Genomic DNA, 10,613 nt, shown 5'->3' with positions numbered 1-10,613 from the left:
ATACTTCAAATGTCATGACTGTTTGATAGTTTACAGTTCTGAGTGTTAACAGTTGTGTTTGAGATGCACAGTTTAATATATGTATTCGGATGCAATGTGTTGGATGTGCATTAGGTGTAAATCCTGAAATGTAGTTTTATAATATTGTGGAGCTTGTTCATTCTCTTCCGATTGAGTTTTAAATATGGCTGTATTTGAAAGGCTGCAAAATGTTAGCCAATCAGAACAGTAGGCATTTACATTGACGTTTTCTGGAGGTGCTTAGTCTAAAACCGAGCATTTCAGACAGAGGGTCAGTGAAGTGTCTGTGTGTTTCTGTTTCATGTTTTAATTTCATGTCTTTTATTTTGAAAGTTTAGTTTTCATTCCCTATCTGTCACTCACTCAACGTTGTGCACCCCAGCGGCTCCCCGCCTCGGTCCTTCTACCTATGGGTATGAGGCCAGCGCGGCTAGCACTGGGGGCGATTTGGGGACCCCAATGGGACCGCCTCTGCCAGGTATCCCCCCACAGACCTCCCATTCCCCAGCACGCTCGTCTGCCCCGATCGGGCTTCTGGATGAGTCCACCGGCTCATCTCACGGCGAGTTTGACTTCTTGTTCGGAGCCTGCGAAGCTGATGAGCTCTTGAGCGTAGCATCGGAGAGCGGGCTTGTCCAGTCGGATGCAGAAGCCTCAGCTGGTCTCCCCCCTTCGGGGACGATTGTCCAATCACAGGCTGATGCGGAAATGACGGACATGCTTTCCCGGGTGGCAACCATCCACTCTCTCCCGAACCCTCGTGGCTCAATGATTGGTTCCTGGGCTCGCGGCGCCGCACAAAGCAGCCATGCCCCGCTCCAGTGCCTTTCTTCCCGGAAGTGCACAAGGAGCTGACAAAATCATGGGAGGCACCTTTTACTGCCCGGTCCCAATTTCTCAGCTCCCCCGCCCTCACTACCCTCGATGGTGACTAGGGGTCTATTCGGCGATTTTCCCGGTGGATAAGGCACTCGCGGTGCATCTATGCCCGCAGGGCGCCGCCACCTGGTGTGGACGCCCAAAGCTCCCGTCTAAGGCCTATAGGTTCACGTCGTCCCTGATGGCCAAAGCCTACAGTGCTGATGGACAAGCCTCCTCTGCCCTGCATGCCATGGCTCTTCTGCAGGTCCACCAAGCCAAGGCGCTAAAAGAAATGCATGAGGGTAGTTCCGCCCCAGATCTGATGTAGGAACTGCGCTCGGCAACCGACCTTGCTCTCCGGGCAACGAAGATCACGGCGCGGCCTCTTGGGCAGGCGATGTCCACATTTGTGGTCCAGGAGCGCCACCTTTGGCTCAACCTGGTCGAGATGGGTGAGGCTGACAAGACACGGTTCCTTGCTGCCCGTATCTCCCAGGCTGGCCTATTCGGCGACACCATTGAGGACTTTGCCCAGCAGTCCTCGATGGTGAAGCAGTAGATGGAGGCTATCCGGCATATCCTGCACCGGCACAGCTCAAGATCCTGCACCCCGCCTGCTCATCGCCAAGGGTGTCCCCCTGTGATGACTGCACCGGCTCCGCCACAGCCCACCCCTTCGGCCCAGCCCCGGTGTGGAGCCCACCGCAGGAAGCAGACACCACCCGTCTCACGGCCGGCCGCCAAGAACCCACGAAAGGCTTCAAAGCGCCCCTGAGATGGGTGACCCAGGGTCGACGAAACCCACTGCCTTGGAGCTGGTAAGAAGAACACTCCATCCCCCGGTGGAGGGCCGAGAGCAGAATCTTTTGTTGCCTTTTCATTTGATTTCGCCGCATGCCCAAGTGGCTGCGGTACCCAACAGTTCAGCAAAAGAGTGGTTTCCTCGTTCCCTGGGTCACATACCCAGTGTGCACGGCCATCATCACAACCACCATCCACCATTCCATTCATCCAACAAACCCCCCCCCCCCCGGCGAATTCCCCTGAGGAAGGAGCTTCTTTCTCAGGGACGGGGCACCATCTTCCGCTAATTTGTTTCCCTGTTGGCAAACTGCATCTTCCTTGGGCAGAGGCCCCTCTGCCACAGTCTCCATGTTTGTAGTAACTTCTCCCCCGTTGGGTAGGACCTACCATGAGACTTCTCCACATGACATACTTCCGACATAGTTCGGCAAGGCCATGTGACGTATTTCCACTTAAATATCCCCCCTCTCACTGGGCGAGGTGTGGTCTCTGCGGTGTCCTCCTCTTGGGAGGGACACCCCCCGACTAGATCTGGTCGGCCCAGTCGGATATTCCCCCTTTGTTTTTTAGGGAGTGGAAAAAAAGAAGGGGAAAAGAGGCAACGACTGGGCTAGCCTGTCTCTATCTTTTGGGTAGTCGACTTGTCCCCAAAGGGCCATTCGACACTCATAACTATGTTGGGGGAGGTTACGTGTCAGCCTGGTGTGCTGGCTACGAGGCACACAGTTGTCTGCCCGTCACACACTGCCAGTTCACCTAACACAGTTCAGCCAGTTGCTGCATTTTGTATAGGGACCCCTAGTGTCACTACATCGACACAACGTCGAGTGAGTGACAGATAGGGAACGTCATGGTTACTTGCGTAACCTCCGTTCCCTGATGGAGGGAACGAGAAGTTGTGTCCTTCCTGCCATAACGCTGAACTACCCGCTGAAATGGCCGGACCTTGTCTCGGCTCCTCAGCATAAAACCTGAATGAGTGGTTGCACGCCAGCTCCTTTTATACCCGTATGTCCAGGGGAGTGGCATGCAAATACCACTCGCCAATTTTCATTGGCCTTTTATCAAAGACCAGAGGTGTCTCGGGCTCCCAAGTGTGACCCCTAATGTCACTTCATCGACACAACGTCTCGTTCTCTCCATCAGGGAACAGAGGTTACAAGTAATCATAACGTTTTCTTGTTCCTGTTCATGTCATGTAATTTCCTGTTCCTCTCTGTCTTGTATAATCATGTGACTGTCTTGTTTCATGTGGGGTTTTTTTCTCATTGGTTCATGTGTTTTTTGTCTTGTTATCTTGTTTATTAGTTCTGTCTCTTCATTGGTTGTCTTGTTATCATGTTAACCCATGTCTGTGCATTTATAGCCCTCATGTTCTCTCGTCCATTGTCGAGTATTGTGTTCATTTTCCTGGTATGCTGTTTCATGGAATATTCTTAATCTAGTTCCTAGTTCTTGTTTTCATAAGATGTGTCTGAAACCGCCCCCTATCCACTATATAGTGCACTATTTCGGGTGTCCGCCATTTTGTAGAAGTGTCTGAATTCTGAGTGAGCCACTCGTTCCCTACTTTTGTTCACTCGTTCTTACCCACAATGTACTCTAATTTCGGTGACAGTTAATTGCCCATAATCCACCGAGGGGAAGATGTACGAGCCAGGAGAGAGAGAGAGCATGAGTGAGAGAGCGGGCGACAGAGAGATGACAGTTTACTGCTTCATTCACACCTGCAATGTTTTATTTCATGCTGAATGTATTAAATTGCTTTTTGACAAATCAGTACTTGATTAAAAGAACATAATAACATATAGAGATGCAAAACATACAGATACATTTTAAAATGTACTCTTTACTTATATTTTATACATATGAGCAGGATTAGGGGTGTAATGGGAATGCGTATTTAAAATACAAAATATAAGTAACTATATTCCACTACAGTTACAATTTAAATAATTGGTAATTAGAATACAGTTACATTCAAAAAGTACTTTGATTACTGAAGAGATTACTTTGCATTTTATTGTCATTTGTTTCATTTAATATTGAGTCCTTTCAGATGGAAAACATTATACATATAAATGATGCGATCCAAAGTGCATTTGAACAGCAGTGAAACAATTTCTTATGATGTGTTACATTCATACGAGCAGACAGAGAAGTAAGTTTGAAGTAAGTTTGGAGCAGAAGAAACAGAAATAAACCTTGTGTAAACTGTTAGCTTTACGCTAAGCTAAAATGCTATTTCTAGCCATTTTACATGCACATGTTACCAGGAACGATCATATTTTTATCAAGAAAATGATAAAAGGTAAGACCTTTGATATTAGGGCAAAAATCGTATTCTTGATCATAATTTTTGTATCGTTTTCCTGTAAAAATATCTAAAAATCCTTAAAACAAGATCAATTAGATTTTCTTATATCTTGTTTTAGAAACAACACTGCATAAGATATTTAGGTTTTTCAGAGAATGTATTTTTAACATGTGTATTTTGTCTTACTGTACTGGCAGAGTTTTTATAGTCAAAACAAGTGAAAAAATCTACCAGTGCTAAAGAAGTAATCCAAAGTATTTAGAATACATTACTGACCTTGAGTAATCTAACGGAATACATTACAAATTACATTTTACAGCATGTATTCTGTAATCTGTAGTGGAATACATTTCAGAAGTAACCCTCCCAACCCTGCATATGAGATATAGTGCATTCACTGCTGCAATATAGTGCACTCAACATTACAGCCAGAGAAAGGATGGAAAATTATCATATATTACTAAATTATGACTGTTTTGGTGCAAAAAAAAAAAAAAAAACTTTATTAAAGAGCACCTATTATGGTTTTTCGAATATTACCTTTCATGTAGTGTGTTATATAGCTGTTTGTGATGTAAAAAAGTCTGCAAAGTTTCAAAAATCAAAGTGCATGACAAATGGAGTTACTGACTCCCAAAAGAAAGAACCGACTCTGAACACCTGAAACGAGTCGTTAGTAATTCCAGACTTACTTCCTGTACTAACCTAAGTAATTCGGTAACAAAAATCCCGCCTCTGGTCTTCATTGGCTGCTCGCGAACAGCTTTGATCCGCCCTCAAACACTACACTAAGCGGTAGACCAATCACAACAGACTGGGACATCTGACCAATCAGAGCAGAGTAGGCTCTCTGAAAGGAGTTTAGAATGAATCCTTTAGAACGGATCATTTCTAGAACGAGTCATTTTTGACACTGGGAAAAAAAGGTAATGCTGCAATTTAAATTATGAGCTAATTAAAGTGTTTTTTGACCTTGGATGCATGTAAATCTATTGTATGAGGCATGTTTAGAAACCATAATAGGTGCTCTTTAACATTATCAGTGGTCCCCAGGGAAGATAATACAATTATTTAAAAAAAGAGCATTTTATGACCCCTTAAATGGAAAAACAGCTATAATTAACAAACATTTATTGTTCATTTGACCCTATTCTTTCATTATTACAGTATATCACATATTATGCATAGTGCAAAATGAACACCAAAATGAGGTGACTAATTTTTTTCCCCAATTTGTCTGTTAAGCTGGCCTGCACCAAAATATCTCAGCGGAAACTCTGGGTGTTCTTCTGAATTTCTGTAAGTTGTAAGTCTGTTTAGTGCCTGAGAAAATGCGTGTGTGTAGGCTTAATATCAGATAAAACCGCTTTTAATATACTACTGTAACGTTGGCAAGCAACAGGTAGACAAAGACGAGATGATGTGAAGAACCCAAGTGCAGTTTATTACAAACGTGGAATCCAAAAACCGTAAATCAAACGTGAAACAAAACAAACATAAACGACTTGACTTGACTTGACTTGACTTGACTTGACTTGACTTGACTTGACCATATAACCAACATTACACAAACACAATGTTACATTAACAATACCTGACAATGGACAATGGCAAACAAGAGGGTTAAATACTAGGACAAGGGAGAACACATGACAATGAAAACCAATGAACACTTAGAACTCTAAACAAGATAACAAGACTGCTAAGAACCTAATGAAACAATGAACCAATGAGAGCAAGACACAAGAACATGGGAAACACATGACAAGATCACATGACAAGGAAACAGGAACTAACATGGCATGGAACAAAAACACATACAACCCTCACAGCTACAGATATGACTAGTCTTCATCTCGTGTGAATGTACATGATTTTCCACATATGTTTCAAAAATTTATTTCTTTTTTAATGACAGTGAAAATTACTAACAGAATGATGGAATAAATCACAATTAAAGTAACTGCCAAATCATCGAAGCTACTAATATGCTGATAAAGCATCTAAATAATACAATAATATGCAATAAAGGAAGTTAAACATTTATGATTTTGACTGTGACTGTTGACAAGGTGGTGATATCTTTTGCACTGTCCTGGCCATGGCATTTTAATAAATTCATTGTAAAAGTATACATATCGATTGTAGCTATAAAGAACACCCTATGTCAAAACTCTGAGACAGTACAATTACATTTTCCAGTGCATCCTCATTGGAAATCAATGGTAGCTGGGCTTTGATGGACTCCGAGCTGTTAGCTACGTTGAGACAACCTGAAAGATATGGAAAGAATGGTCATTCTGCCTCCGACAGTCCAAATCTCGAACCCCCCCCCCATCTCTCTCGGTCGCTCTTTCCTTGTTTAAGGAAACTATAACTGTCAGTTTGGCTCTATCTCCAGCTTGTCAACGGCTAGAGCACTCGCTTCCTTCCACTGACAGCCCTACCAGACTTACTCTGATCAATATAGAAGAAGTGCTACTCTTCTATTATGTCCTTTTGAGAATGGAGACAAAAGAGAGAGAGGTAGAGAGGCTATGATGACGGGAAGAAATAACCATGAGGACCATAACTGTGAACCAGCTAGTTACTTAGAATAAAATTGGCAGTTGTGGAGGTAACATTAGAGTTTGATTTGTTTTTGACTATGCTCACAGTCTGTCAAGTCCGTGGGCTCTAGAAGAAGAAAATTCAGTCTGAAGGTCTGTCTGCCAAACTGACCAGTGATATTTGAGCCACACATGTTTGACATGTTAGCTGGTGTCTGTTTACAGTAGGCTATATCAATCACCAGGGTTGGGGAGTAATGAAATACGTGTAACGGGATTACGTATTTAAAATACATAATATTAGTAACTGTAGTGGAATACAGTCATTGGTAATTAAATTAAAATACAAAATATAAGTAACTGTATTCCACTACAGTTACAATTTAAATAATTGGTAATTAGAATACAGTTACATTCAAAAAGTACTTTGATTACTGAAGAGATTACTTTGCATTTTATTGTCATTTGTTTCATTTAATATTTAGTTCTTTCAGATGGAAAACATTTATACATATAAATGATGCGATCCAAAGTGAAACACTTTCTTATGTTGTGTTACAATCATACGAGCAGACAGAGAAGTAAGTTTGAAGTAAGTTTGGAGCAGAAGAAATAGAAATAAACCTTGTGTAAACTGTTAGCTTTACGCTAAGCTAAAATGCTATTTCTAGCCATTTTACTTGCAAGTTACCAGGCACGATCATATTTTTTTATCAAGAAAATTCACGTTGGATCATAATTTCTTTTTTTCTATTAAGACCTTTGATATTAGGGCAAAAATCATATTCTTGATTATTTTTTTATTGTTTTCCTGTAAAAATGTCTAAAAATCCTTAAAACAATATCAATTTGATTTAACTTGTTTTAGAAATAACACTGCATAAGATATTTAGTTTTTTCAGTGAATGTATTTTTAACATGTGTATTTTGTCTTACTGTACTGGCAGAGTTTTTATAGTCAAAACAAGTGAAAAAATCTACCAGTGCTGAAAAAGTAATCCAAAGTATTTACAATACATTACTGATCTTGAGTAATCTAACGGAATACGTTACAAATTACATTTTACAGCATGTATTCTGCAATCTGTAGTGGAATACATTTCAAAAGTAACCCTCCCAACCCTGTCAATCACTCAATAATCAAAATGTTATAGAGTATATGAAATGTATTTTGTATGTATAACAGTGTTAAATGCATGTTCCTTCAAATATATCAATTGTCTTCTAAAATTAAGTTGATTTGAATAATGATTAAAAGTGAAGTGTGTAATTTTTGGGCCGCTAGTGTCACCAAACAGAATAGTAAAATAATGACTGTTTTCAAACAGGATTCTGGAACACCAAATCATTTAAGTGAACAGTCCATAAAAATGAACCGGTAAAAATAAACTATTTCCTTATATTCAGCATTGGGTACTCCACTAAATAGTTCACATGAATGATTCACTGATTCATTTCAGCCCCGAGCAGCCTTAAAGGGACTTTGCCTTCTTTTTTTTTTTTCTTTTTTTTTTTTGTGGAATATTTACTGTTGCTGCTTTTTATCACAATTTTAAATGTATTTATATAGGGTGTTTTCTAATTTATTAGTGTATATTAATTTATGTTCAGTTTAATGTTGTCGCTATATTTGTTTAACCTTTACAAAAATTAACTATAGTTTTACCATAATAATACTGTAGTAGCCATGACTGTAGTAACTGTGGTTTAATTTATTTTGAATTCTGCATTGAAAAATATCATTTGATTTTAATCTAAAAATATTTTCTTCAAATAGTTTTAATTTAGATAGCTGCTTTTTGTTAAAAAAAAAAAGTAGTGTAGCTCACTACTTTTTTAAAAGAGTAGCTTTACTGTAGTTTAACTACTTTAAGTTATAGAAAAAGCTTGAAGCTTGGGAAGATAGTTTCAAAGTTTCCCCAGCATTGGTTGAGCCACTGTTGCTGTGTCGGGCTGGCTGGCATGCTCAAACAAACAGAGCAATGTTTTGATAGAGCCACAGTATTTACACTTTTGTGGGGGATTAAACTACAAATGACTTCTTTATTTTTTTCTCTGCATTTTAAGCTGAAATAGGAGAAAGTATTTTAACATCTAAACAATTACACACTTTTCCTTTGATTGCAAACATTTAATTGATACTGAAGAGGGTTTCCAATATTTCTTTGAAATTACGTCAACCCTGTCTTGTATTTTACATCATTAGCACTGAAAAACATTCCTGTTTAGTGTCACATCAGTGGTAAAGAAAATATTTTTATTTTATAGAATGTTGTCTGTACATTCTATTTTAATTTGTGTCTGTCATCTTAAAAAACAAACAAAAAAAAAAAAAAACAAGTGACTTGGGCTCTATATTTGCAATGCCACAAGTCCCTCCTCTTTATCTATGAGTGCAAAGACACAAAGGGACACGGTTGGACCATAGCACCACCCGCTCCTTTTGATCCGGTCCTGGGAGCCTTATGTGATTTCCTAGTGTGGGACAAGCCATCCCCTCCACAATCCCTTTGGCTTTTACATGAAAAAGAACACAACAGGCATTGTTGAGAGGATGACTGTCTTCTGTCATTGTTCTCTTTGTCAAAAATCCTGATGTAGAATGACAAACAGGTGCTCAGTAGCTTGCTAAGGTCAGTGTCAAATTCATGGGCTCTGAGCCTCAGAATCCCCTTTGACTGCCCTTTGTTGAGTTTCTTTATCCCTTAGAGAGGAATGAAATTATTCGGTTAACAAATATTTGTTTGTTACATGGGCAAAATTCAAGAAAAATGTACTTGCAAGTAGACATTTTATCAGGTTGAGCGCAATTTCAGAATATGCATCCAATCTGACATTTTAGCTAATTTTATACAAGAACCTTGATATAAACAAAAAAGTAACTTTTAAATGAGATCTTCCAACATGTCTATAAATAAATTGAAATGGGTGACAGAGAACTGTCAAAAACAAGCAGCAAGTTTGATTGAATCTCACCAAGGAGGGTGATTTTTCTTTCTGGTTTTCCTTTTTTTATAAATATAGAAATCGATATGGCAGAATGTGGAATTCAGACAAAGTGCAATGTAAATACAGCCAAGTCCCAATGGGTCAATATGGCATGATGAGATTTCTTCCTAGCTCCCCGAGCACACACAACCCCCCCTCACCAACCCACACACACCTGCACATGCACTCACAGAGGCACTCATCATCTCCCAGACAATCTCAGCTGGCACTTGCACTTGACATTTTTTAGTGGTGAAAGGCCAGTCTAGTTTCTGACAGATGCTGTCATTGCATTAGGCTGACATTCAGCCAGTGGATATCAGGGCAAATCAAAATGTGTCGAGGAATTAGCACAGCATTATTGCCTTGTTTGGTTAATGTGTTATAATGCAGTTGAAAAAGTCAAAGATATGCTTTTTCTTCTGTTATTGGCTCATATTAAAGTAAATTAAATTAAATTAAATTGACAATTTAGTGGGATCTAGAACAGTTACAAATATTCTGAATCTGCCAAGGTTGTATTTCTGCGTCAACAAAATAAGAACTAATCAACTTAAATACCTCTTTTCAATGTATATTACCAGTCAATTTTTTTATTTTTTATTTATTTTTTTTTTTTTTTACATGACGAAATGCATGTTTCTCATGATTGTAAAACCTTTTGACCTAAAGTTTCATGCTTAAATGCTTGAAATTAGTTTGGTTAAAAAAATTAAATAAAAAATAAAAATAAAAAAGATCTTATTTATTATTTTCTTTTTAAAACTAAAATAATCATTTAAAAAACTTACAATAGATGAATTGGACCTGCTAGTAAAGGAAATCCAAAATGTTTCAAGCATACATGGAAACTTCAATACTGTTTAGCAACTGATGAAGTTGGTTGACAGAATGCCCAGAGGGACCAGAGCTGTAATTTAGGCATGCATTTTATTAAATTAAAGGCATGAAAGGGATGAATTTAAAATATGATATGGTTTTGATTTCTTTAACATTTTTGGTCAATACATGTTTCCAATATAGACTTACTGAGCACTTAGTGACACTATAGTCCTAATAAAGTTTCCAACATG

This window comes from Myxocyprinus asiaticus, chromosome 16 (assembly GCF_019703515.2).
Source record: "Myxocyprinus asiaticus isolate MX2 ecotype Aquarium Trade chromosome 16, UBuf_Myxa_2, whole genome shotgun sequence".
In the NCBI taxonomy this organism is placed as follows: domain Eukaryota; kingdom Metazoa; phylum Chordata; class Actinopteri; order Cypriniformes; family Catostomidae; genus Myxocyprinus; species Myxocyprinus asiaticus.
This window is presented reverse-complemented; position numbering follows the sequence as displayed.